Source organism: Schistocerca piceifrons, chromosome 10, assembly GCF_021461385.2.
Source record: "Schistocerca piceifrons isolate TAMUIC-IGC-003096 chromosome 10, iqSchPice1.1, whole genome shotgun sequence".
NCBI lineage: Eukaryota > Metazoa > Arthropoda > Insecta > Orthoptera > Acrididae > Schistocerca > Schistocerca piceifrons.
The window spans coordinates 139,120,700-139,147,632 of record NC_060147.1 but is presented as its reverse complement, the minus strand read 5'-3'; the positions used below and the strand labels follow the sequence as shown (position 1 = coordinate 139,147,632).

The window sequence follows — 26,933 nt, the reverse complement described above, 5'->3', positions numbered from 1 at the left end:
TGTCAAACTGTTTTTCGTGAAATTCCTGTAGTCTATCTTGAGTCATAATAACTGCAAGCACCACTTTTCGGTAAAGTGATCCATAAAGCGTGGTTTGCGCCGAAATTGTCAACGCGTGCCGGCCGTTGTGGTCGAGCTGTTCTAGGCGCTTCAGTCCGGAACCGTGCTGCTGCTACGGTCGCAGGTTCGAATCCTGCCTCGGGCATGGATATGTGTGGTGTCCTTATTTTAGTTAGGTTTAAGTAGTTCTAAGCTCTAGGAGACTGATGACCTCAGATGTTAAGTCCCATAGTGCTTAGAGCCATTTGAACCTTTTTTTTTTTTTCAACGCGTGAAATCTTCAGCAACATTAACGACGTTTCTTTCCCCAGTGAGATTCATACGAACGAATATCACTGTGGCAACCTGCGTTTCCACGATACTCATGATGATCGGAATTTCTAAGATTTGAATGCTTCTACTATCAGTATCATCCAACGGAATGGACCAAATCTTCCTGAAGAATATACATAAGAATGAAATATAACAATTAATATCAAAATTATATAATAATAATTAATAATAATAATAGATGACGATGATGACGACTACGACGACATACAAGAATATTCAAAAAGGTTGTAAGCCCTTAAAATACCATCCGCACATATATACTAAATGTATGTCACTTAAAATTACTCTGCAACCCATTCGTAGTTTCACAGTTAACAGCCCTTGTAGCACCTAACTTGATAAGAAACATTCGTGTAGCAACCTTCTACGAACATTGTAGATAAATGAAAATAAAATAGCTTAAAATAAATAAAAACAGTAATCGGGTGTCGAACACGGAGCGAAAAAAATAAAAGGCCACGAGTCGGCCACTGTGCCAGCAGCTGGGCTACAAGACATCCAAATTACGTCTAATATCTACGGACAAGCCGAGACAGGTGTCCGATTTATTTTCGCTCCTCTTTCACTGGGCGAAGTTTCTGGGTAATAGGATTAAGGCACTCGCAGTGTCCTCCTCGTAAGTGTGGTGAGAAAAAATGCAATTTTAACGTCGCTCTTTTTGTTGGATGATTTTTTTATGATTTACGTAAAAGTCTAACTCAAAAAAGTCTCAAATCGCATCTTTCGGCTTTTGGTGATCGATGGACTTCAGAAGCGACTGTTTACAGTCGGTTTGCTGAATCTGGTAGTGGTCGTGCTTCCGCCAGTGATGAATTACTTGACCACCAAGCTCGGTAGTTGCCCCTTCTCTCTCGCCTCTGCAGAAAAATAATCTGTGTGCAGCATAGTTGAAAAGGAAGGAAGATCAGCATTTAATGTCATGCCAACATCGATGTCATTGCAGACTGAGCACAAGTTTGGATCCTCCCCCCCTACGGGTCCAGGGGTTAGAATAGGCCTGAGGTACACTGCCTGCCGCAAGAGGCGACTAAAAGGAGTCTCACAGATTTTGGCCTTTATGTGATGGACCCCTGTAGGGTTTGACCTCTTGTCAAACTTTTCCCGAAGAGCGAGCCAATTGGGGAAGGGCGCCTTGCATTGTGCCTAGTGTCCATCATGCGCTGAGACGTCTCGCATCCTTCGTCGACGTGTATCTGTACTTCCGCTCATTCTACAGCTGTTGGGCGAGGCCACACTCCTGGGTTCGTTTTCCTCCACCCTCTGTGCAGCATCGCTTTCTGCGCTGTCGACGATAATGGACTTCTCATCTCGTTTGTGCCTATATCGAGCACGGCAGCCAGTCCATTGTGGTGGGGCCACCATGTACCCTGTTGTCCGCAGCCCCCTGACCACACAGGGACTGCTCTCCTGATGCCTGCGCCGTCAACTCCCCACGTATTCCAAGGAGTAGATGCACGTCAGCCTTGGGCATCGGGGCTCCTGGCAATGACCATCCTGCTAGGTGGCCTTTGCTGAGGCTGGGTGGCGTCTGTGGGGAGGGCACCTGGTTGGAGTGGATGGCATCAGGGCAGATGACACGCCATGAAGCATAGTACGTCATCTCTTGCTGGTGGTCAAACGCCAGCAGTCTCTAAGCGGTCAAGGTCTATCTTCAATGCTAAGAAATACGACCCCAAATCACCCCCCCCCCCCCTCCGCGGCCACACCATGGTAGGAACGCCAGGCTAAGGACGGTAATGAGGCTTATTCACCCCATTACTTTGTATGTGTGAGAGCTGATGGGGAATCTTTCTTGTCAATGAATCCTCAGTTTTTTGTGGAGCATTTAGAGGACAAGTTTGGGGAGGTGGAGGGCTTGTCCAAAATGTGGTCAGGGTCGGTCTTCATCAAAACAGCATCCTCTGCCCAGTCACAGGCACTACTAGCCTATGACAAGCGCGGAGATGTTTGTTTCCATCACGCCCCATAAGAACTTAAATATGATGCAGGGATTTATTTTTACAGTCTGACGATGCTGACCAATTTAGAGTGGCGAGGTGTCCATTTCGTCCAGCGTGTCCACCAGGGTCCGAGGGATAATCAGGTGGCCACCGGTGTCTTCATTTTGGCCTTCGAGGTTGACACATTACCCGAGAAGGTCAAGGTGATGGTCTAATGCAGTGCTTTAACTGCTGGAAGTTCAGCCATATGTCCTCCCACTTTACTCCCAGCGTCACCTGTGGACGTCCTTCACATCCCAATACTCCCTGCGCTCCGCCTCCCATCTGTAACAACTGCTGAGAGCACCATTTACCTTGCTCACCAGACTGCAAGATACTCCAGAACAAAAGAAAAATGATGGAATACAAGACCCTGAACTGACTGACGTACACTGAGGCTAAGAGAAAATATGAGAGGCTACATCCTGTGCATATGATGACAACCTGCGCCGCCGCTACGACAACCGTTCTACCATCTTCCATTCTGCCACATACAGTTGGCTCTCAGAGCCGTCAGCCTGCCCCCTTGATGGTGGGAGGCACTTCCCTCCCTGTTGTCCCTGCACAACCTACTTCAGGAGCAACATCCCCCCCCCCTCAACTATCAGGGGCGTCAGTCCCCTCTTCTCAGCTAGAGAAGCGTAAGTCTTCTTTGGTTCGTCGTGCCAGGAAGGGATCCCTTGGATAACTACCTTCCCAGGTTCCTACTAGTCGCAAAGCTGACACTGACAGTAGCTGAATCAACCACAGGTAGGTGGTCCTAGGGCTTCACGGTTCTCCTCAGTCCCTGGGACTGAATCAGTGAAGCCTTTCCATCTGGACAAACCCAAAGAGCAGTGAGAGAAACCTAAATAAAAGAAAGAACCAAGGCCCTGCGGTGACACCCACACCACCGCTACCTACCAGCTCTGTGTCTGAGGATGAGATGGAGATTCTGGCCTCCGCTGAGGACCTAGGTCTCACTGGACCTCAGACAATGGCTGTTGATCACACAGGTACTCACTGGTGGCAGCAGGTGACCCTGAGGCGTACACTGCCTCATTGAGTGTGTCCTGCCTTCCCAGTCTCACGATCATATAATTCTCCAGTGGAATTGCGGCGGTGTTTTCCACCACCTGGCTGAGCTACGGTAACTGATAAGCTTTGCACAACCTCTGCCCTCCGTGGCTATAAGGGATACTACAGGAACTGTAGCGACTATAATCGAGTGTCAGGAGGAGTTTGCGTCTACGTCCTGAACTCAGTACGTAGTGAACCTGTGCCCCTTCAAACCCCTCTTGAAGCTGTGGCTGTCAGGTTAAGGACGACACAGGAAATAACTGTCTGCAATGTATATCTTCCGCCAGATGGTGCAGTATCCCTGAATGTATTAGCTTCACTGATTGATCAGCTCTGGAAACCTTTCCTACTTGTGGGAGATTTTAGCACCCATAACCCCTTGAGGGGTGGCACCGTGCTTACCAGCCAAGGCAGAGATGTCGAAATTTTACAGTCTCAGTTCGACCTCTGCCTCTTAAATACTGGGACCGCCACACGTTTCAGTGTGGCTCATGGTAATTACTCGGTCACTGATTTATCAATTTGCAGCCCAGGACTTCTCCCATCCATCGACTGAAGAGCACATGACTACCTGTGTGGTAGTGACCACTTCCCCATCTTCCTGTCACTGCCCTGGCGTCAGGCCCACGGACGCCTGCCCAGATGGGCTTTAAACAAGAAGGATTGGAAAACTTTCACCTCTGCTGTCACCTTTGAAACTTCCCCACACGGTAACACCGATGTGACGGTTGAGCAGGTGACTACAACAATTGTTTCAGCGAGAGAAAACGCGATCCCTCGCTCTTTAGGTGCCCCCGGCGTCAGGCAGTCCCTTGGTGGTCGCTGGAAGTCGCTGAAGCAATTAAGGAGCGTCGACGAGCTCTACGGCGGCATAAGCGGCACCCTTTCCTGGAGTACCTCATGGCCATTAAATGGCTCTGTGCCCGCATTCGCCAACTTATCAAACGACGGAAGCAGGACTGTTGGGAGAGAGAAATCTCGACAATTAGGTGCCATACGTCACCTTCCCAAGTCTGGACAAAGATCAAACGTCTTTTCAGGTACCAGACCCCAACATGTGTTCCCAGTGTTTCCATAAATGGCGTATTATCTACCGACGCAAACGCGATTGCCGAGCACTTTGCTCGAGCTTCTGCGTCGAATTACCCCCCCAGCCTTTCGCACTCCCAAATGGCGGCTGAAAGGGAAAGTCCTCTCATTCACTACAGGCCACAGTGAATCATATAACGCCCCATATACAGAGTGGGAACTCCTCAGTACCCTTGCACATACCACCGACAGCTTCTGGGTCTGATTGGATCATTAGCCAGATGATTAAACTTCTTTCATTTGACTGCAACCGACATATCCTCGTCATCCTCAACCGGATCTGGTGCGATGGCGTCTTTCCATCTCAATGGCGGGAGAGCACCATCATTTCGGTGCTCAAACCCGGTAAAAAGCCGCTTGATGTGGATAGCTATCGGCATCAGCCTCACCAACGTTCTTTGTAAGCTGCTGGAACGTATGTTGTGTCGGCGGGTGGGATGGGTCCTGGAGTCACGTGGCCTACCGGCTCCATGTCAGGGCGGCTTCCGCCAGGCTCGCTCTACCACTGATAATCTTGTGTCCCTCGAGTCTGCCATCCGAACAGCCTTTACCAGACGCCAACACCTGGTTGCCGTCTTTTTAGACTTGCGTAAAGCATATGACACGACCTGGCGACATCATATCCTTGCTGCATTGTATGAGTGGGGTCTCGGGGGCCCGCTCCCGATTTTTATCCAATACTTTTGTCGCTCCGTACTTTCTGTGTCTAAGTTGGTGCCTCCCATAGTTCCATCAATATCGATACAGGGCTCCGTATTCAATGATTCTCTCTATTTTTAGTGGTCGTTAATGGTCTAGCAGCAGCTGTCGGGCCATCAGTCTCACCTTCTATGTATGCAGACGACTTCTGCATTTCGTACTGCTGCTCCAGTACTGTTGTTGCCGAGCGTCTGTCACAGGGAGTCATCCACAAGGCGCGGTCATGGGCTCTGGCCCACGGTTGTCAGTTTTCGGCTGCTAAGTCGTGTGTCATGCACTTCTGTCGGCGTCGTACCGTTCATCTGGAACCAGCAGTACCTTAATGACGAAGCACTCACTGCAGTGGAGACATATCGATTCTTAGGTCTGGTTTTTGACGCCCGATTGACTTGGCTGCCTCACCTTCGTCAGCTTAAACGGATGTGTTGGCAGCACCTCAATGCCCTCTGCTGCCTGAGCAACACCAACTGGCGTGCAGATCGCTCCACGCTGCTGCAGCTCTACAGAGCTCTTGTCCAATCCCACCTTGACTATGGGAGTGTGATTTATGGTTCGGCGGCGCCCTCAGCATTGCGTTTGCTCGACCCATTGCACCATTGCGGAGTTCGATTAGCGACAGGAGCTTTTAGGATGAGTCTGGTGACAAGTGTACTGGTGGAGGCTGGAGGCCCTCCATTCAAGATTAGACGTGCACAACTGCTCGCCAGTTACGTTCCACACATTCATAGCACTTCTGAACATTCTAATTACCATCTTCTTTTCCCAACCATGGCGGTTCACCTCTCGCGCAGGCGGCCCAGGTCAGGCATAAGAATTGCGGTTCGCGTGCGATCGCTTCTGTCTGGAGTTCTTCCCTGACGACCTCTCCTCGAGGTCCGTGGTGTAGCTGTAGGCCGATGCTTCGCCTGGACCTTTCGCGTGGCCCTAAGGACTCTGTTAACCCTGCGAGTCTCCGCTGTCACTTCCTCTCGATTCTTGAAGTGTTCCGGGGTTCTGAAGTGGTTCACACCGACGGTCGATGGCTGATGGTAATGTTGGCTTCGCCTTTATCCACAGGGGCCATATTGAACAGCATTCCTTGCCCGATGGATGCAGTGTATTCACTGCAGAGCTGGTGGCCATATCTCGCGTACTTCAGTATATCCGTTCAGGCCCTGGGGAATCGTTTCTTCTGTCTCCTGACTCCCTGAGCAGCCTGCAAGCTATCGACCAGTGCTAACTCCGCCAACCTTTGGTAGCGTCCATCCAGGAGTCCATCTATGACCTGGAACGGTCCCGTCGTTCAGTGGTGTTTGTGAGGACCCGGGACACGTCCATATCCCAGGCAACGAACTTGCCGACAGGCTGGCCAAACAGGCGACGCAGAAGCCGCTTCTGGAGATAGGCATCGCTGAACCTTACCTGCGTTCTGACTTACGCCGTAGGTTTTTTCTGCTTTGGGAGACGGAATAGCATAACAGTACGCACAACAAACTGCGTGTCACTAAGGAGACTACGAATTTGCGGAAGTCTTCCATGTGGGCCTCTCGCAGGAAATCAGTTGTCCTCTGCCGGCTCCGCATTGGCCACGCTTGTACGACACACGGCTGCCTCCTGCGCCGTGAAGTCCCGCCCCGATGGCGGTGCTTCACCCTGTTGACAGTGGCCCACATTCTAGTGGACTGTCCCTCTTTGACTGCCCAGCGACGGAATCTTGGGTTACCGGACTCGTTGCTCCTCATTTTATGTGATAACGCCTCATCGGCTGATTCGGTCCTAAGTTGTATTCGTGAGGGTGGGTTTCATCAGTTTTAGCGCATGTCCTTTGTCCGTCTGTGTGCTCCACCCTACTGCTTTTAGGGTGGAGGTTTTAATGTGTTGCAGAGTGGCTGGCTTTCCCTTTTTATTCTCGTGATCGGCCAGCCACTGTAATCTGCTTTCTTGTTTTACTCCCGTATGTTTCTAGCGTGTCTCTGTTGTTTCCTTGTCTTTGTTCCTTTTAGTGTTTTGCCTTTCCTTCGTTCTTGCAGTTTTTCATTTCTTTCCGTTTTGTGTTATATGTCTCGTCTGTTTTATTGTCACGCTTGTGGTATTGCTTTATTAGGAACAAGGGACCGATGACCTCGTAGTTTGGTCGCTTCCCTCCTCTTTAAAACCAACCAACCAACCAACCAACATTGCCAGTAGAACGTGACATAAAATGCACAACAGAGCAATAATGAAAATTGAATTTAGGGAGTATGGTCTGTACGCAAATTAAAACACAGAATTACGCACCCGATGACGAATCGGACTGATGCCATGTGAAAATTAACACCTCGGCAACTCATAAATTTGGCTGGCGGTGTCTTTCAGATAGTCTGTGAACAATCGATACTGACATTTATCAGAACTGTGGAGTACAACTGGGGCACTGATGGGGAGGAGGTAACATCTCGCCACCAGTTTCTTATACAACACTGACTGTGCAGTCGCGAACTTGGAACGTGCCAGTTTGATGGGGTGAAGATCCGTTACTGCCGCTGAGTCCTTATCGCAGTGGCTGTAAGTTATCTTCAACCGATATAGATGCGCGGAGTAACACCTGTGCCCTAGCTCATGCGAATGATAGAAATCACATGTCGTCTACTCGTTCGTCGCTTTCCACCCATAAATTCATTCTTCTGCATCTACCTTGTGCAACGATCCCCACAAAAGTAAGCTGAAAGACCAGTGGTATCGACACATGGAACGCTGTTGCATCGCCACGAGACTTCGGAGTAGTTGCTTTGAGAAAGCTGAGCAGGCTGTTGTAAAAGTAACTCAAAACACTTAAATAACTTCTCCGCTAAATTTCATTCCAGCAACCCAGAGGGTGGATGAACCGAAACCAAACAACACTAAAATAATATTCATAAGACACAGTTCACTAAACTCTTGAACTACGTGAACAATGTCCCTTACTCTTGTACAACCTAAAATAAAAGACTAACATATCTTGACTCAACAATCTCTCTCCCTCCCCCCCCCCCAACCCCGTTTTTTAGAAAACCACCCCCAAAATTCATGACGCGTGATCGACTTAAAATTGACGGGATCGGTGGATAATTGAAAACTCGGCGTTTTTCGCGTCATCCTATATAGGGGCTGCAGACGCATATTTTCCTACATATCGAAAAAAGAAACTTTCACGACGGTCGCTTAAATACTCATTAGGTGAACGCTGTGCAACGAAACCGCTGCTTGCTATAGCTAACAAGTCATCTGATTTCGGAACAGAGAACGTATGTTCGGTTCCCCGGTGCATACTGCTATTTTTTTTTCTTTGTATTTTGTCCGTATAGAAACTGGTAGGAGTAATTGCTTAATAAGGTAGGTAGGTAGCAGAATGCATCATTTGCACGATGAATCGTAATGATGTAGAACGAGTCATTTTATTCACACACAAGAGCTTAATGTATAAACATGATTACTTCTGAACAAACATGAAGTTTTTTTTATATTTACACTCCTGGAAATTGAAATAAGAACACCGTGAATTCATTGTCCCAGGAAGGGGAAACTTTATTGACACATTCCTGGGGTCAGATACATCACATGATCACACTGACAGAACCACAGGCACATAGACACAGGCAACAGAGCATGCACAATGTCGGCACTAGTACAGTGTATATCCACCTTTCGCAGCAATGCAGGCTGCTATTCTCCCATGGAGACGATCGTAGAGATGCTGGATGTAGTCCTGTGGAACGGCTTGCCATGCCATTTCCACCTGGCGCCTCAGTTGGACCAGCGTTCGTGCTGGACGTGCAGACCGCGTGAGACGACGCTTCATCCAGTCCCAAACATGCTCAATAGGGGACAGATCCGGAGATCTTGCTGGCCAGGGTAGTTGACTTACACCTTCTAGAGCACGTTGGGTGGCACGGGATACATGCGGACGTGCATTGTCCTGTTGGAACAGCAAGTTCCCTTGCCTGTCTAGGAATGGTAGAACGATGGGTTCGATGACGGTTTGGATGTACCGTGCACTATTCAGTGTCCCCTCGACGATCACCAGTGGTGTACGGCCAGTGTAGGAGATCGCTCCCCACACCATGATGCCGGGTGTTGGCCCTGTGTGCCTCGGTCGTATGCAGTCCTGATTGTGGCGCTCACCTGCACGGCGCCAAACACGCATACGACCATCATTGGCACCAAGGCAGAAGCGACTCTCATCGCTGAAGACGACACGTCTCCATTCGTCCCTCCATTCACGCCTGTCGCGACACCACTGGAGGCGGGCTGCACGATGTTGGGGCGTGAGCGGAAGACGGCCTAACGGTGTGCGGGACCGTAGCCCAGCTTCATGGAGACGGTTGCGAATGGTCCTCGCCGATACCCCAGGAGCAACAGTGTCCCTAATTTGCTGGGAAGTGGCGGTGCGGTCCCCTACGGCACTGCGTAGGATCCTACGGTCTTGGCGTGCATCCGTGCGTCGCTGCGGTCCGGTCCCAGGTCGACGGGCACGTGCACCTTCCGCCGACCACTGGCGACAACATCGATGTACTGTGGAGACCTCACGCCCCACGTGTTGAGCAATTCGGCGGTACGTCCACCCGGCCTCCCGCATGCCCACTATACGCCCTCGCTCAAAGTCCGTCAACTGCACATACGGTTCACGTCCACGCTGTCGCGGCATGCTACCAGTGTTAAAGACTGCGATGGAGCTCCGTATGCGACGGCAAACTGGCTGACACTGACGGCGGCGGTGCACAAATGCTGCGCAGCTAGCGCCATTCGACGGCCAACACCGCGGTTCCTGGTGTGTCCGCTGTGCCGTGCGTGTGTTCATTGCTTGTACAGCCCTCTCGCAGTGTCCGGAGCAAGTATGGTGGGTCTGACACACCGGTGTCAATGTGTTCTTTTTTCCATTTCCAGGAGTGTATTTAAAATATCTACAAATGAGAGTTAGTAATTCCTACCCACTATCTTTTACTCACTACAGTAATAGAAACTTTTCTGTAGAATAGGAGTTGCCAAGGAGAAGCCTTTTTATTTTGTTTTCAAATTTTACTTTGTTACCTGTCAGAAATTTTACGTCCTGTTCAAGTTAGCAAAAAATTTTGTAGTTAAAATATTTTTTTTTTTTTTTTTTTTTGCTGAAGTGGAGTAATGTGGAGTAATGAACGTCATTTATCCTTCTGGTATTTTTAATAATTGTTGCTTTTGAACTGCAGTGGAACATTTACAGCAAACTTCACGAGGGAATCAATATACTGTGAAGCAGTAGTCAGAATGCCCGATTCATGCGCTTCACATTGCTTCATTAAACAGTCGTCTACAAGGTGATCGTGGGTGTGCGCCACACACATTACTCTTAGAGCACGTTCCTGAGCAGTGAAGACTTCCTCTCTCAGAGGCGAGTTACCCCGGCAGTTTATTTCTTAGGACGCTGTTGAATGACGATATGCAAAATATGTCAAATTGCTGACTCGCCTCTCCCGGAGATTTTCAATTATTCTAATCGCAAATGTGGCTGAACTAAGCTGTTGTGGGAGTTTAAAAATCTGCATTCTCCAGTTTAAATTATCATAAATATCGACACGAAAGAATTTTGAAGTTTCCTCCATATTTGTCATTTTCTCACCATCATTGGTGTAGTAGCCCTAGACGTCCAGAACTGAAGACGCCGTGTCTTTTTAAAATGTAGGGTGAGGCCATTCGCAGAAGACCAGTCAATGGTACTTTCAAGGCGACTGTTTACTATTTCTTCAGTTGCTGTATGTCTGCTAGGATAGATTACAATACTAGTGGCGTCTGAAAACAGAACTTATTCCGCTTGTGTATTAGACGGAAGATCGTGTACTTATTGAAGAGCAATAATTGGTAATCTCATACGTGGTTTCTCACAAGGTTTTTTCATCATGGCGCTTCACCTTGCGTCAATGACATCATGCTGTTCAAAATTGATGTTATTATGATCAGTGGTTGTCTTTCTACAGCGTTTAGAAACTGGAATTTTAATTATGGACACCCCATATATCATGTTCCCGTTTTGCAGGGATCTAAAAACGCAAAGGTAAACGAAAAAAATAATGCCACCAGTTAGAATTAGCAGTGTCTTCACGTGCGTGCCGAATGGTTAAACCGGTTTATAATATTTTAATATCCGTAAACGCGGACTTGGATGGCGCTGACAGCATTTCTGTTACGCTCGCTGACCTCTAACCTCAGCACTCTGCGCTCGAAATGTTTCAGGAGGAGCTGTGAAGGCTGCACGTGATACAGGTTTAGGAAGCTTTGTGGGTCGCGCTGTTTGGACGCGTGGTTTGCGACACACACACACCACACAACACGCCCGGCGCCTGTTACCGCCAGCCACGGAAGTGACGCAACCCGGGGGGCGCCCGTCTCTTATTACCTCACACGCCGTGACGCAATCGCCGCTGCCCATCTGGGAGGGGAGGGCCGAATCAGCTTCACGACTCCGTGCGGTGTCGCGTGCATCTCGCTCAGACACCCACGACAATGCTGTGTCTGTGTCCGTCCAACAATGGAAGGGAAAAACTGAAGCTCCGGCAATAGGAGGGAACCACTTTGTCTGTAGGAGCAGCTAGGGACTCTCCGAGTAATGCGGGGCAAATTGAGGAAAAATAACGAAACTAATTATACGTTCGTAGATTTGAAGAAAGCTTTAGACAATGTAGACTTTTTTTTAATTCATGGACAGAGTCCTGTTAGCTACAGTGATACAGTAGCATAATTCACACCCTTCACGAAAAGGAGGCTGGGGTGACGCAGGGTTTTCTCACTGTCACCAACGACGTTTAATTTTCATGTTCAGGGGTCGGTGAGGGAAGTGGAGACCCACCTGGGTGTGGCTACAGTTGTCTGGCAACGTGCGGCGGTCACCACAACTCCCCAACAACTGAGACGCCTCCAGCTACACGTCAGGTGGACTAACCGATGACTGTAGCATCAACACTACCAAACAAACTGGCAGGGTCGCACAGTGAGGATTCCATATAAACCTAATTATGTATATGTATACGGCACTTCATCCATTCCGAAGACAGAGGATTTCGACGATTTTTGCCCATTATCGACATTGATACTGCCAGGATATAGGTCCAAGAGATTACAAGATTTTCCACGATGTTTTAATACAAGCTTCACGTCGGCTAAAAAATGACAGAAGAAATATTTTTTCATGTAATACCATTACAAATTAGCAATTTTCGGATTTTAAACATGGTCCGTAGTAGGCTGTAAAGTGATTATATTCAATCGTGCGATTAGCTAATGTCGAATACTTGTCATTGTCAAGAAATTAGATAATCTCACGATTAAATAAAAAATCACGTTACAGCCTACAACGGACCATGTTTACGTTTATTAATACTCATAATCGTGTTGGTTACACCTGACGGCGCGACTTCAGACCGGGAAACCGGTTGAGTATGAATAGAACAACAATTTATCCAGCTGTCAGCGGATGTTGCATAACTGACGGAAAAATGTGTGAGAGAACAGGTGTGTGTGTGTGTGTGAGAGAGAGAAGAGAGAGAGAGAGAGAGAGAGAGAGAGAGAGAGGCGCTGCAAATAAAAACAATTTTCGTGTTGGACAGCAAGGAACCTTTCTTTAGCTTGAAATAGCGTTTTTCAGTGGCTAGTCCGAAGCTGGTTCTCTGTGAATGGAATAGACACGGAGGTGGCAAAAGTCGGGGATATCTTCTTCTTCCCGGCGGAGTGCAGCAACTAGAGGTGGCATGGACTCAACAAGCCGTTTGATCAACCCTGCAGAAATTCTGGGGCATGCTGCCTCTATAGCCGGAACAGGATTTTGTGCACAAATTGACCTCTCGATTATATCCCATAAATGTTAAATGGGATTCATATCGGGCGACCTGGGTGGCCAAATCATTCTCCAGAATGTTCTTCAAGCCAAATGCGGACTGTTGTGGCCAGGTGACATTGTCGAAGGTCCTACCCGAAAACCATTTGCAGCCATTCCACGATGAAATCCTTATGGACGTCAGTGCGCTATGTCACCTGGCCACAACAGTTTGCATTTGGCTTGAAGAACATTCTGGAGAATGGTTTGGCCATCCAGGTCGCCCGATATGAATTCCGTTTAACATTTATGGGATGTAATCGAGAGGTCAATTTGTGCACAAAATCCTGCACCGGCCACACTTTTTTACAGTCAATGATCCGTTCAGGTGGTTCAGAGGACCCAGTGCATTTCATGCAAACACAGCCCACACCGTCATGGAGCCAGCAACAAATTGCACAGTGTCTCTTGACAACCTACGTCCATGTCTTCGTGGGGACTGCGTCACACTCGAACACTACCATCATCTCTTACCAACTGAACTCGGGACTTATCTGACCAGGCCACGATTTTGCATTCGTCTATGGCCCAAACGAAATGGTCACAAACCTAGGAGAGGCGCTGCAGGCGATACCGTGCTGCTAGCAAAGGCACTCGCGTCGGTCGTCTGCTGTCACAGCCGATTAACGCGAAATTTCGCAGCATTGTCCTGACAGAAACGTTCGTCGTACGTCCCACATTTATTGCAGCAGTTATGTGACGCAATGTTGCTTGTCTCTTAGCACTGACAACGCTACGCTAACGCCGCTGTTCTCGGTCGTTAAGTGAAGGCCGTCGCCGGCCTGTAGTGACAGGTCATGCCTGAAATTTGGTATGCTTGGCATACTCTTGACACTGTCAATCTCGGAATACCGAATTCCCTAACGCTTTGCGAAATGGAATGTCCCATTCGTGTAGCTCCAACTACGATACCACGTTCAAAGTCTGGCAACTGCCGTCGTGCGGCCATAATCACGTCGTACACATTTTCACATGCGTCATCTGAGTGCAAATGCCCTTTGTTGCCTTGTGAACGCGACACTACCGCCGTCTGTAAATGTGCGTACTGCTATCCCGTTACTCCTGTCGCCCCAGTGTACAGCAGGTTTCTGTGGTTCCACGGCGCTGCCGTTTAACTGGCGTGTTTTATCGGTCAGGTGCAAAGCGAACGGCCGGCACGCGGCCCACGGCATCGCAGCTCGTGTCCCGGCGGATACCTCCCCGGGTAATGGCCAATTACCCGCAGCCGACAACCGAGTGCGTAAATCCGGCGGCGGCCGGTCTTGTCTCGTTACCCGCGGCCCCAGTTTTAAATTACAGGTGCGGCCCTGGAGTGGCGCTGACCGATGCTCGTTAAGAGCCTTACAGGCGCCCCTCCGTCCGTAACTGGCGGTACGCAGCCCAGCCCAGCACCGGCTGTCTGTTACACGAGTGCCTCGGCTAGCAGTGTGTGTGTGTGACACGCAAGCACGCCCTCGGTATTACGGTTATCGCAGGGTGGAGGGAGCTGCCGGCCTACCTCAGGGAACAGTGTTGGGGCCGCTGCTGTTCGTGTTTGCTAAATGCAGGACAAAACAGAACTCTGCCGATAACATTTGCGAACTCGTTCAGGCATATCTTCTGTGTACTTATGTGCGTCTACACGTACACGATTACTTTGCAATTTACTGTTGTCTGGCTGACGGTTCATCGAACCATTTTCAAGCCGCTATTCTCGTGTTCCACTCTCAAACAGCACGCGCCAGAAACACGTACTTAAATCTTTCCGTGCCATCTCCGATTCCTCTTATTTTATTACGATGATCATTTTTACCTGTGCAGGTGGCGCCAAAAATGTTGACTGAAATTTCACGAGAGGATCCCGCCGCAACAAATAACGCCTTTCTTTTAATGATTGCCATTTCAGTTCGTGCTAGTGGCACACTCTTCCCCCATTTCGCTGTAATACAAAACGAGATACCCTTCTTTCAACATTTTAATTGTCCTCCGCCAGTCTTACCTGATGCTGGTCTCTCACCGATAACAGAAGACGGCAGACAAGCGTAGTGTAAGCACTGTCTTTACTAGACCTGTTGTAGTTTCTTAGTTCTCGGCCAATAAATTACGGTCTTTGGGCTGCTTTCCCCACAGCATTATATGTCTGATCGTTATAATTAATTTCCTTTCTTCAATATTTTTGTGATTTGTGCAGCTTGTCAGTCATAGGTTACGGATCTATCTACGAGCGAGGGGTTTGCTAAGTATGGAGCCATTATATCAGCTCAACCTGAGAGGAACCTGGCTGGTATGCAGTGTGTGATCACCAAGTATTTAGTTAATTTTTCAGTCTTTAGATTTAACCGAAGTATAGCGGATTTCTTTTAATACTCATGTGGATGTATTCACACTTTTCATTATTTACAGCCAACTGTCACTTTGTGCCACACAGATATATTATCTAAATAATTTTGCAGTTGGTTTTTATCATCCGAAAACGTTGCAAGACGGTAAATGACAGCATGATCCGCAAACACTGTAAGAGGGCTGCTCAGATTGTCTCCTGGGTCGTTTATCTACGTCAGAAACAGCTTGGGTCCTGTAACACTTCTGGTGGAGGCTCGGTGTTCTACTTCGTGACTTTCCATCAGTTACTACGAACTGCGACCTTTCTGACAGGAAATCAAGAATCCAGTCTCACAACTGAGGCGATACTCCATAGGCACGCAAATTGATTATAAGTCGCTGGTAACGAAGAGTGTCAAAAGCCTTGTCGAAGTGTAAGAATGTGGAATCGATTTGACATCCCCCGGCGGTAGCGCACATTACTTCGTGAAATTAAGACATCGTTGTGTGTCACGAAAATGATTTTCTCTGAATTCCTGTTGACTATTTGTCAATAAAACTTTTTCGTCGAGATGTGTTCGAAAATCCTACTGCAAATCAAAGTCGGTGATTCGGATCTATAAGCCAATGGATTACTCCTATTTTCTTCAGTTTGGTGCGATTTGTGCAACTTACCAGTCTTTGGTTATGGATTTTCCTACGAAAGAGGGGTTGTATATGGTTGCTAAGTATGGGGGTATTGTTGGTTGGTTGTTCGGTCGGTCAATTTTGTGGGAGGGGACCAAACAGCGAGGTCATCGGTCCCATCGGATGAGTGAAGGATGGAGAAGTAAGTCGGCCGTGCCCTTTCAAAGGAATCACCCCGACATTTGCCTGAAGCGATTTAGGGAAATCACGGAAAACCTAAATGAGGATGGCCGAACGCGTGTTTGAACCGTCGTCCTCCCGAATACCACCTCGCTTGGTTTGGAGCTATTGTATGAGCTTACTCTGAGAGGAACCTCACCGGTCTGAACCGGAGGCCTTGTCTTCATTGAGGGATTTAACCTGCTTCCTTACACGGGGGATATCTACTCGCGTTGGCAGGGAGAACCCTGCCCTGCCCTGCCCTGCCCTGCCCTGCCCTGCCCTGCCCTGCCCTGCCCTGCCCTGCGCTGTCGTTCGCCACACGGCAACTGCACCAGCCTACAAACCCGCAACGAAACAAATGAACACTACACCACCAAAATAATGTGAGGTCGTCTTGCAAGCTGACTAACACCTGCCCCTCGGCGACGTTGAGATCTCGACGTCTCCATTCCTGGAACTGATTGGTTTAGTGACGTGACTGTTAAATGATTGACAGAGCACCGCTGAGATACGCTAGAACTTATTTTACATTTATTACTCTGAAAATGCATTACGATGATCAACTTCTTCTATGGGATTTGTGCGTAGTCCAGACAACAGTCTAGTATATACACCTACGTAACTTCACGAGTGGCAACGCACTTCTTGACGTATTTCAGATCCGACTTAGCACGCGTGTCTCTGCACGTCTTAAATGTTCACAAACCACAGTCTAAGGCCTTAGTGTCAGTTATTAATTGTTTACAGAGTTACGCACTGAACTTTTCCAGACACATTTGACGTGGAGATGTCAAGACCCCCTGACAAGGGCACGCATACTACTCGCATGACTGAAACAGACTGCGCGCACATTCAGCGGCTGCTGAGTCACCACAGGTAGATGGACGGATGGATGACTGCCGAATTTTGAAAATACGTTCCGATTTAAAATGATAAAAGGTCAGAATTAATGGCGGCAACGAAACGTTTATGAATCGGTAAGGTTATAAGCACCTATAACCTTTGCGTTTGATAAACGTTTCGTCACCGAGAACTGAATTTCCGTCACGTTCGCTAGCAGCACGGCCACAGCCTCTATCTAGCTACACTTGGTCCACTACACAAATCTTTCTGCACCACCTCCATCTGATGACGGCCCGAAATGAAAAGAGTATCAGAAATACGTAAAAGTGACTGCCTACATATATACTGCCAAATAAATCGCCTAAATGTTAGATATATTGAAAAAAAAAGACTGAGATATACGGACTCTATCGTTACTAGCACTTATAGTCCAGCGAGATTCTTCTTTCTCGCCGGACTTAGCTAATCGACGTAATATAGTTTACTAACATAACATGGGACCTGGATAAACTGAAAGAACCAGAGGTTGTACAGAGTTTCGGGGAGAGCATAAGGGAACATTTGACAGGACTGGGGGAAAGAAATGCAGTAGAAGAGGAATGGGTAGCTTTGAGGGATGAAATAGTGAAGGCAGCGGAGGATCAAATAGGTAAAAAGACGAGCGCTGGTCGAAACCCTTGGGTAACAGAAGAAATACTGAATTTAATTGATGAAAGGAGAAAATATAAAAATGTAGTAAATGAAGCAGGCAAAAAGGAATCCAACGTCTCAAAAATGAGATCGACAGGAATTGCAAAATGGCAAAGCAGGCATGGCTAGAGGAAAAATGTAAGGATGTAGAGGCTTATCTCCCTAGGGGTAAGATAGATACAGCCTACAGGAAAATTAAAGAGACCTTTGGAGAAAGGAGAACCACTTGCATGAATATCAAGAGCTTTGATGGAAACCCAGTTCCAAGCAAAGAAGGGAAAGAAGAAAGGTGGAAGGAGTATATAGAGGGTCTATACAAGGGCGATGTACTTGAGGACAATATTATGGAAATGGAAGAGGATGTAGATGAGGATGAAATGGGAGTATGATACTGCGTGAAGAGTTTGACAGAGCACTGAAAGACCCGAGTCGAAACAAGGCCCTGGGAGTAGACAACATTCCATTAGAACTACTGACAGCCTTGGGAGAGCCAGTCCTGACAAAACTCTACCATCTGGTGAGCAAGATGTATGAGCCAGGCGAAATACCCTCATACTTCAAGAAGAATATAATAATTCCAATCCCAAAGAAAAGAGGTGTTGACAGATGTGAAAATTACCAAACTATCAGTTTAATAAGTCACAGCTGCAAAATACTAACGCGAATTCTTTACAGACGAATGGAAAAACTGGTGGAAGTCGACCTCGGGGAAGATCAGTCTGGATTCCGTAGAAATATTGGAACACGTGAGGAAATACTGACCTTACGACTTATCTTAGAAGAAAGATTAAGGAAAGACAAACCTACATTTCTAGCGTCTGTAGACTTAGAGAAATCTTTTGACTATGTTGATTGGAATGCTCTCTTTCAAATTCTGAAGGTGGCAGGGGTAAAATACAGGGAGCGAAAGGCTATTTACAATTTGTACAGAAAGCACATGGCAGTTATCAGGGTCGAGGGGTATGAAAGGAAAGCAGTGGTTGGGAAGGGAGTGAGACAGGTTTGTAGCCTATCCCGATGTTATTCAATCTGTATAATGAGCAGGCAGTAAAGGAAACAAAAGAAAAATTCGGAGTAGGTATTAAAATCCATGGAGAAGAAATAAAAACTTTGCGGTTCGCCGATGACATTGTAATTCTGTCAGAGACAGCAAAGGACTTGGAAGAGCAGTTGAACGGAATGGACAGTGTCTTGAAAAGAGGGTATAAGATGAACATCAACAAAAGCAAAATGAGGATAATGGAATGTAGTCGAATTAAATCGGGTGATGCTGAGGGAATTAAATTAGGAAATGAGACACATAAAGTAGTAAAGGAGTTTTGCTATTTGAGGAGCAAGATAACTGATGATGATCGAAGTAGAGAGGATATAAAATGTAGACTGACAATGGGAAGGAAAGCGTTTCTGAAGAAGAAAAATTTGTTAACATCAAGTATAGATTTAAATGTCAGGAAGTCGTTTCTGAAAGTATTTGTATGGAGTGTAGCCATGTATGGATGTGAAAGGTGGACGATAAATAGTTTAGACCAGAGGAGGATAGAAGGTTTCCAAATGTGGTGCTACAGAAGAATGCTGAAGAGTAGATGGGTTGATCACATAACTAATGAGGAGGTATTGAATAGAATTGGGGAGAAGAGGAGCTTGTGACACAACTTGACTAGAAGAAGGGATCGGTTGGTAGGACATGTTCTGAGGCATCAAGGGATCACCAATTTAGTATTGGAGGGCAGCGTGGAGGGTAAAAATCGTGTAGGGAGACCAAGTGATGAATACACTAAGCAGATTCAGAAGGATGTAGGCTGCAGTAGGTACTGGGAGATGAAGCTTGCACAGGATAGAGTTGCATGGAGAGCTGCATCAAAGCAGTCTCAGGACTGAAGACCACAACAACAACATATTTCAGTGTGTGTACGTGAGCATTCTTGTAATTCACTCCGTAATAAGCAACCATTAGAAATAAAATATATTAGGTATCTGAATTTTTAATTATTGGGTTGACGCACAAGTTCGCACGTTTTTGTTTTCCATGTTGCTATTCCGGTTGCTATGGGTTTATTTATACATTGTCATTTTTTTACTTCTCGTTCACTGGTACTATTTTAGTTTGAAACTTCCCCTTTGAATATAAAGAAATATGAAACTTCCGCTTTGTATGTAAAGAATGACTGTGCTGGTAAACTTCTACGTTATTTGATACAGAAACAGCTGAGTAAAACTGAACGTACTCAGTTTTCTCTTTACTTATTCTGATCACTTATAAACTGAGACACAATATTTTAGCGCTAGTCAGTCTGACTTTTAATAATCCCTACAAAAGAAAAGCCCTGACTAACAATAACCTATACCCTTCATGAATCACTTACCTCAAGCTTTACCTCACGGCATTTCAAGTGATAAGAAGCAATATTTAACATCTCTCGTAGTTCGTTGACAAGGACAATAGATGCTGGGTAGGAATTAGCGTCCGTTAAAAATGTTTACGTTATGTAATTTAAAATTTATATTTGCTAACTGATACTGTCTAAAATGGAGGTATATCAGTCTCTGTATGCCTAGTCAGGAATGACTGTTAGTTTCCGTGAGTCACGAAGTCTTTGCTTAGTCTGCATGACCTGGGTTTGAATCCATATGCAGAACGTGACTGTTCGTCGTGTCATTTGAAGTTCATACATACTCTCAACTAGCTGCACGTGAACAACTTAAATTTTTAATGCCATTTTGTGTTAAATAATAAGTACGGTATGTTACTTTGAAGAGAAAATCATGAATACGACGAACTTACTATGTGCATTACCTATCTGACGTAATAATGAGAGTGGTAACATTTCAGGTATGTCATTTATTGTAATAAATGTGAGCTTAGAAGCCCTAAGGAAAGTCTTATCTGTGATAAGGGGTTCCCTGATACTTGTAGTACCTTGGTATTACTTTACATCTTGAGTTATTGCGATACAGAGCAGTGTTTTCTAGTGGTGACTTGTTGGAACCATTTCCAATAGTCAACGACTGTACCGAGGAGCGATTAGAGGACCTGCTAGACAGCTGCGTTATGTGGGTTGCATGCGAATCAGGCGAAATGCGATTCAGGTCGTTCGTATACTTTTGAGCACGACTGTACCTACATGAGGTCCGTGGCTGAACACCATTCTTACGGCTCGCATCTGTGCAATCAGTACTAAGTGACGGGTTACCCCAGAAAATTATCTGTACGATATTAATGAATTGAAGTATGCAAAATATGCCAAGAGGTTGATACGTTTCTTTCCAAGATTAGCAATTATACAAAGAGCTAATTGTTCAAATGGCTCCAAGCACTATGGGACTTAACATCTGAGGTTATCATTCCCCTAGACTTAGAACTACTTCAACCTAACTAATCTAAGGACGTCACACGTATCCATGCCCGAGGCAGGATTCGAACCTGCGACAGTAGCAGCAGCGTGGTTCCGGACTGAAGAGCCTAGAACCGCTCGTCCACTGCGGCCGGCTATGCTAAGAGGAAAAGTAGCTGAACTTAATTGTTTGAGAAGCTCAGTAATATGCTTCTTCCAGTTCAGGGTTTTCATCAATACGTACACCCAAAAACCTGGAGCATTCTTCCCTACTTACTGACTCCTGTTCATGTGCCACTTCACTTGTTGGTATGACACTTCATTGTACAGAACTGAATGCGGTGTGTTTTCTTCAAAATTTAGGGAGAATCCATTTTCAGAGAACTACTTAATAATTCTTTGGAAAGTATCCTCTACTAACTCTTCTGTTGCTTTCTCTCTAATGGGGTGTATTATAACACTAGTATCGTTTCGCGGCCGGGTTGGGGGTTTTCTCTACCCGGGGACTGGGTGTTTGTGTTGTCCTCATTTCATCATCATCATTCGTGACAGTGGCTCTATTGGATTTGTGTAAAAGTTGGACTGTGTCAAAATTGGGACTTTGTACGGGCTCTGATGCCCGCGCAGTTGAGCGCCCCACAAACCAAACACCAAACACTGGTATCGTTCTCAAAAGGTACCAGTTCTGCTTGCTCGGTATTTTGCTTGTTCAGAGTGAGAGTACTGTGCGTAGTAACTTCCAACAAACTTTAAAGATAATTGTAACCTTTATCTAAATTCTCGCTTATATGCTCAATGCCAATCATTTAACGCATTAATTCACTTGCAAAGAAATTGGTAGTTTCAAGCTGTTTTATGCCGACAAAAGACGCCGTGAACAATACGACATACATACAAATGCCTAACATTTGAAAGTAGAAGCAGAAGACAAATTTATTTCAATAAAATCTATCGAGTCGGGCTGTGTGAGCAAATGCGTATCAATTGAAGAGATAAAGGCTGTTAAAGAGTACGCGATCATGTTATGGCACTTTATTTGTAAAGGTCCATCTTGATCAGACAAATTTTACAATTCGGAGCTACCGCTTTCGGATAGCACCATCTTCAGATCTGTTACAAATAGAACAACAGTGGTGTAACCAAGTAAGTCCAGTTAGCTGAAGCAAAGTCTACAGCACACCTAGCGGTCCATAACAGACATAAAAAATATTTACGTTATTAACAGCCATGCAAACCAGCCGTACATACCATAAAATATTCTGATGTAGGCATCAACGTGAAAATCTATGTATTGTAAGTGCTGGTGATCGCCTGGCTCCGTCCTGTGTTCATACAAAAAACTGAGACAAGCAGAAGACACTACAGCATGGCTACATGAGTGACTAGTATTTTAAATTTATCCATCTTTTGATATGCCACTCCTTGTATTGGCCGTGTTTGTAGTTAAAAATTTTTGGATGTGAGGTCCGCCAGTTATGCAAGACACAGTTTTTCTCAGTACCCAAACATGTTTCGGCACCACTGTGCCGTCATCAGTGGGTTTTCGTTTTTTTATTTATTCTCCAATGTCAACATTTTGTTAAATGATTATAAAATTATGTGCTCTTTAGTTCAAACAACAGATCGTTTCTTTTTGTAAATACCTTTACATTTGGTGTGCATGAATTTTCGGTGAATCACTTGTGTGTTAAATACTACAGGTAGCTTGTCGTCTGCAACCAAACGATGTTGATGAGAGAGTTTTTTGCTGGGAGTTAACCTATCTTCCAGAATGTGATTTAATTTGTCGCGATGTTTTCGCGCCTATTTTCGTATTTACTTACGTTTTCGTGTGGCAAGCGCTTCCATTCTCCACATCGTGCTGAGATGTTGTGATGGATACGTAACTATAACAAGTATTTTCCACAAATAACATAGTAAAACGCTTACCACTACACCAGAACACAGGGTGATTGTGGCTTGTAAATTTAGTAGTTCAAATCCCTTATAAGTAATCATTAATTAAAATTACTTCATATGGTAAAATGAGCGACTGACGATAAAATACGAGCTGAGAAACAGATGTGGAATTACATCGATAGTTAAAGTCGACATGAAACGTGTAAAGAGTAATAAATGGGAAGCTCCTAGCATGGCAAAGTAACTAACACACAACTGCGTAGACGCCAGCGTAAAAAGTTTAAAAGCAACATCGCATTTTTAAATCGAAACCTTTCAGCATGACAAAACAAACATAACCGTAAGTGCAAGATAATTACCAAAAAGTGACTATTAATTAAAACTTCGATAACACATCCGGATAGGAATGTCAGTGCTATGGATGCCTGTTACAGACTTGTTTCTGGAGAGGGTCTACCTTGAGCAAAACGCAACTTTTTTCTTTTTTTTCCGCAGACAAGTTTCGCCAAAGTTTCAGTATTATTAGTGAATTTTTTATCATCTTCTATAATACATGAAAAATGCTTATTACAATTTGTACACAAAATATTTCCTTTTATAACAGAGTATTTACTCATTTGGAGAAAGACAAAATTTTGTATCGATACATAGTTACCACATGTTACGGATGTACTGGATTTTATGTAATGCATTGCAGGTGCTTTATTTCACAGTTTGAAAACAAATCTATTTGTAAGCAAACACGGGCAGAACAGCTTCATCATTAAGATGTTAAGTGAACTGTGTGATCAAGACATGTAAGAAAGTAAGCGGACACGACGCGTCCCTCTTAGACATCGTTGCCGAGCCGCCGGAGCAGAAAAAGACACGCGGCAGGGGTATCGACCCGGGATCGAACGGAGGCTGCCGCCATCCGACCAGTCGGAGGAAATTACGGCCCGGCGGCGGCGAGGCAGCCAGCTGGAACGGCCGGCACGGGGAAAGCAGAACCGAGAGCCTAGCCGGCCGCCTGGAGCCTCTGGAACTGGACTTGGAACTGGTCGGTCTTGGCCTTCAGGGCGGACTCGGGCGTCCTAGCCTAGGCAGCAGCGGCAGCTTTCCATCACGGCGGAGAGCGGCTGCGGCCGGCGCTGTTTACAAACACCAACACCCAACACCAACACCCGACACACCCTGGAGCCACACGGGCAGCTGGCGGCGAGGGGAGCGAAACTTCCACTCCTGTCAGCACTTCCCAGCAGCAGCTGTCGTGTCCAAGGTCACAGTAATCGTCTGTCACTCAGCTCCAGTACTTTCGACAACTGAACACGCAAGAATCAACAATCGAATGAGCGCCGTCCGTGCGAAAGCATTTGCGACGCTTCACCAACCGTGACAAGGTGTCGCTTCTAGTTCTACATCTACGTCTCTGACGGCAGTCAGATGAAACTCCCACAACTGGAGTGTGGCGTGATTCCATTCAAAAGTAATTACCGCACGCGTTAACGTCTTCGCGACCTCCGGCGCGCGGGCGCGGACGGCGAAGAGAGCGGCCCGCGGGGGATGGGGGGGGGGGAAGGGAGGGGGGGGGAGGGGATTTAGGACGGCTGCCCGCCCTCAGGAGCTCAGCTCGTCAGCGCACCAGACGATGGCGGCACGTCTGGTCGCCGAAATATTGTGCCCGTTGGACGCTATGAACCCGTGGACTGTTCGAGCAACAAATACGCCGGGAGAAACTGAAGAATCACATCAACAATTTTGGAAACAATCTAAAGATCCCTCTTACATTGTTCGCAGATGGTGCTGTCGTTTACCATCTAGTAAATTATCAGAAGATCAAAATCAATTGCAAAATTACTTAGACACGATACCCATAGGGTGTAAAAAGTGGCATCTTACTCTAAATAATGAAAAATGTGAAGTCGTCTCCATGAGCACTTATAGGAATCTGCTACCAGTTACACGATAAGTCGCATAAATCTAAAGACTGTGAAAGCGACTAAATACGTATCGATTATAACTGCTTCTAATTTAGAGTGGAGCGATCACCTGGATAATACTATGGGGGAAAGTAAAGAGAAGTCTGCGATTTTTTGGCGGAACATTTAGACGATGCAACAGATCTACTGAAGACACTGCCTACACTACGCTTGTTCGTCCTGTTCTAGAATGCTGCTATGCACTGTGGGATCTTTACCCGATAGGATCGAGAACATCGAAAACGTTCGGAGGACGACGCCTCGTTTCGTATTATCGCGAAATAGGGGAGACAGAGTTCCACGGATACGACAGGCGAATTGCGGTGGCAATCATTAGAATAAAGGCGTTTTTCTTTGCGGCGAGATCCCGTCACGGAAGCTCAATCTCCGACGTTGTCCTCCGACTGTGTACTTTGTTGATGCCAACCTACATAGGGGGAAGAAATGAACATTGTAATAAAATAAGAGAAATCAGAGCTCGCATGGTAAGATCTAAGTGCTTGTTTTTCCTGCGTGCTGTTAGAGAGTGGAACCGTAGAGGGACACAGTGAAAGTAGTTGGATCAGTCCATTGCCGGGCACTTAAATATGAATTGCAGAGTAGTCGTGTAGACGCAGGCGTAGATCGAAACGTGCCTCTGTAAGTAACCATTCATATTGTAAACAGCTTGCCAGAAGTCGCTAACTGACAGGGTATGGTTATGCAACGTTTCCAACGAAACATTTGTTTGACCTACCATTACATCAGCTCACTATCTAGTAACGTTTGGCGTATTCGTAAAATGTGTTTGTAGACACCCCCTCCCTACCAGTGTAAGCGATGTGATGTCACAAATCGAGGTATAAAAATGTGTTCAACAATAAAATGGAGCTAGCTGAATCTAGCCCGTTTTCATTTATATTGGCATTGAGTCAAGAGTTTCTCTGTTGTACACTGAATTTGTGAGTATGCGTCTTTGTCTGGTAGCAAGCATACTTGAGCCCATTATTATTTCACCAGACCTTCAGGGCATCTTGGCAAAATAAAATATGAGAAATTTTTACGAAATTTAAAAAAACTGAAAAATTATGTATAGAATCTCTCAGCATAAAGGAAATTTTCTGCTGATGGCAAAAATGTACTTAGATTTTTCAAGTATGTAATATTTTCCATATTATGAAGGATTTAATATCCCAATTTATATTTTAGTGTTATTACTAATTACTAATTAGAGGAATTCGTGGCGGGCCGCATCAAACCAGTCAGAAGACTGATGACGAAAACAAAAAGTTATTAATTCAGATGATGCATTTGGACTACAGTTTGCGTGCGTGTGTGCGTGTGCGTGTGCGTGTGTGTGTGTGTGTGTGTGTGTGTGTGTGTAAACATTTTTAGACCTCCTGCATCTTCTGAATAAATATTACTCGCCAAAACAGTCTTTCAATTGAACTTTAGTATTGTGCAACAGCACCCTTTGTTCATAGGTCATATAATTTTGGAATTAGCCAAATGATCTGGAGTCGGCCAAATCATTTCGTCCAATCATCAAACCTGTTACGCTAGTATGGTCTTCAGCCCCTATCAATTTTCAGTTCGAGGTAGCAAAATAGGAAGCTATGAATTAAACCGGTTCTAGCATTCCAAATACGAATTTTGAATTTCTTACGGGATTCCTAAGACACAGTTTCGTAAGGTTTTTACGGTATCAATGAAACTAGCAAGTAGTCAGCAGTGTTCTACTGTTGTAAATACACTGTGTACCAAAAGAGTCCCACACACAGAAGCGGAGGAGGGTGGAAATGAAACATCGCGGCTTGTGAGGGTATGTGATGTTATTTCGGTGATAAGAATGTCGAGTCAACTTCACAAACAACTTTGCAGTGTGACCTTCTGCCCTCTCTGGCCTAGAATGCGTGTACTGATACGGTTGCTAACGCTGCCACAAAGCTGTTGCATACTCTCCTGGGAGACCGTGGCGGAAACTTTGCTTCCTGATATCCAGGATACTGGCGCTAGTGTGTGTGTG

The 26,933-nt window shown here is 46.0% G+C and overlaps 1 protein-coding gene across 1 annotated transcript in view; it reads left to right on the top strand.

The window, feature by feature from the left end:
• LOC124718778 (angiotensin-converting enzyme-like) overlaps positions 1–26,933 on the top strand; it is a 480,801-nt gene that overhangs the window by 343,789 nt on the left and 110,079 nt on the right. The window lies entirely within an intron of this gene.